This window comes from Limulus polyphemus, unplaced genomic scaffold (assembly GCF_000517525.1).
Source record: "Limulus polyphemus unplaced genomic scaffold, Limulus_polyphemus-2.1.2 Scaffold72, whole genome shotgun sequence".
Taxonomy (NCBI): domain Eukaryota; kingdom Metazoa; phylum Arthropoda; class Merostomata; order Xiphosura; family Limulidae; genus Limulus; species Limulus polyphemus.
In genome coordinates this window covers 672,313-675,120 of record NW_013665682.1, presented here as the reverse complement: position 1 = coordinate 675,120, position 2,808 = coordinate 672,313, and the positions used below count along the sequence as shown (strand labels likewise).

Below are 2,808 nucleotides of genomic sequence, written 5' to 3'. Positions count from 1 at the left end.
TGAAACGGTGGTGTCTATTTACTTGTGACCACGCTGTATATATACCTATAACAAAGACGGCTGACTTTGGTATTAAAAATGTTTATTTAAAAACACAATACAAGTTTTTAATATCCATGTCAGCCGTCCCTACAGTAGATTTTCTTCAAGTGTGTTCCTCAACATTATGATATATATATATATCAATATATAGGGTAATTCAGTTTGTACCTGATGATGCCTTTATTGGCGAAACCATGGTCCTCATAAGTGGTATATTTGTGAAGTGTACAATAGTCTTTGTTTTTCTCAATTCTGTAATTATAGAGTTTCACCACGTACCGACGGCTTCAATTATTAATTATATAAACATTAATAACTTTACATGAACCTTGTGAACTAACCATATGACACAAACAGATAGCATCAAACCTGAGTTTTCCATATATTGTTGGTTTCAGGGAATACAAACGGGGACTCTCCGTTTAGTCCAACGGATAAATTCAATACAAGGGGAGTAATTTTTGATTTTCATTGACCTCCCCACCCTCCACCGTTTAGCTAAATTTATTGCTACCAAAATGTTGTAGTTGCCTTATCCTGGGCGTCCGCAGAAATCTTTTTCGGAAGGGACAAAATTTTCCAGGGGGAGGGGGCAAAGTAGTTTGAAATTGTGAACTGAATAAAAAATTATCATGCATATGCTGAATGAATAAAGAAATAACGATGTTTCTCATTTTCCAGGAGCCCCCTCTTGCCCCCCCTCAAATGCGGACGCCAGTGTCATTTATCCTTAAATTTCTTCATATTGAAAAGTGATATTTCGATACTAAATCAAATGCAGTCTATACTTCAAACGGTATTATTACACGCGTTGTTAAAAACACGGTCGAAAAATCGTTTTCCTTCAATTTCTTACTTAAACAGTGTCTATACTGCGTTTATGTTAAACGTTATTTTAGCAGAGGAAAGCACAACGAAACAAAAATATAACCAATGAAAAGTTAGTAGAAATGCTATCTTATGTATCTCTCGTGTGTTCTATCACATCTAAAAATAAACAGTTTAAATATCATACTTAATATTTTAGTTTTGTTCAGTTCAAGAAAGTTTGAGCTTTCCCCATGTTTCTTACAACTCTATTCGTTATTAAGAGGAAACTTCATTTCTTATTCTTTATAACAATATAGGCTTACTTTTCGTTACTTTTGTCATTTTTTTTATCCAAGAACGATATGGATCAACCTTCTTGGCGGGTTTATTATTATAACAGCTTCATGCCTTGCCGGACTTATTATTTACAGTAGATATCACGAATGTGACCCCATCACCGCTGGACTTGTCAATGCCCCGGATCAGGTAGTTTGCGTATCTATTGCATTTCTATAGCTAGTACAGAATTATTTTATTGTTACACCTTTGTAGGATATTACATAGATATGATGTAGTTTTAAATACCTAGAATAATCAAATTAAAAGATAGTGTAAATTACACGAAAACGATATAAGTGGTCAGCAAAAAGTCTAATGATAAATGGAGTTCTTTTGGTCCAACATTTATGTGATTTTATTTTCTTACGTGCCTTGTGTTTATGAAGGGCGGTTTTATATAGGTGTTCCACTGTTTCTTTATCTTTCATATCGAGTTTCATTAAAGATAATTGGTATGTTCCATTTATTTGATGTGAATCCCCCCCCCAAAGTCATTCCGGAAAAGTTTGAGTTGTTTTGATTAAACAAAAAGAAGACGTTTAGCACCATTTTCGATATTTAGGTCACTGGACCAGGCCCGTGACTGAACCCGCAACCTGACCCAAGACCATGAGAGCCAAGAAAAATTACCTTATAAATGTAAATTAAAAACATATAGCAATGAAGCATGCTTGAAATATTCTAGATGTGGTTGTGGATGTGATGTTTAAATGTAGCGATTAAGCTAAACCTCGGATCTAGGTAGGATGAGGGAAAAGCTTATTCGAAGATATCCCAATCGATTTGACATACCAGTTGAATCGGAGATTCTTCAATTGATTACAGCATTGACAGCGAAACATAGACAAACGGGCACAATAATAATGTCGTTTTCTTCAACTAGGGGGGTTGGAATCATATATAAAAATCATTAGTTTCATTATTTTGTAAAACTGACAGCAGAGTAAAGCCCAAAGATGCAGTATTTAAGTTAAAGAAGATGCATGATCCGTTACAAGATGATTTCCCTAGCAATTCTCAAATTTAAAATGTCATTTCTACAGTGAGAAGTAAATATAAGAAGGATGATATAATACCCAGTATGGTACCACCATAGTATAAACCATATAGATAGCATCATGTCATATTTTCATTAATATTTAGTTGTTTTTTGTTTTGTTCTTTTCGTTTGAGAAGTTGTGCCGAACTTCACTTATTGAGATCTGTCGAAATTACCCTAAATCAATGGTTTCCGGAATGATCCTTCAATTTGTTGATCATTCTAAGCTCAGTACTAAAAGATGCTGGGCTGGCTCGTGTGGCAGGTGTTAAAAATAATTAACTCTTGTATTCTATTTTTTACGGTGTTTTGTTTAGGTAATTTCAGGTTTTAGTTCTTAAAGATTCGTATAATGATAAAACGAACAATTAGTGTTAGAACTTTAAAAGCTTTACGTTAAATTATGTAAGTTTTGATTTAATTAAAAACAATAAGTTTCTTTCACATTCGTGAAGTTTGGAGATGTTACTTCTTTTATTTATCCTGGAAGTTTAAGATTTTTTTACTCGAAAAGCTAGTAAATTTTAGTTTATTTCCAAATACCTAAACTTTGCCTCCTCTTTTGATTTATTTTGTAT

General features: G+C 33.4%; 1 long non-coding RNA gene across 1 annotated transcript in view; it reads left to right on the top strand.

The window, feature by feature from the left end:
- Positions 1-1,335, top strand: part of LOC111087581 — a 4,547-nt gene extending 3,212 nt beyond the window's left edge. Inside the window, exon 3 of the long non-coding RNA XR_002612262.1 lies at positions 1,209-1,335. This is a non-coding gene — a long non-coding RNA (uncharacterized LOC111087581). The remainder of the gene's footprint in view (positions 1-1,208) is intronic.
- The last annotated feature ends 1,473 nt before the right edge of the window (positions 1,336-2,808 follow it).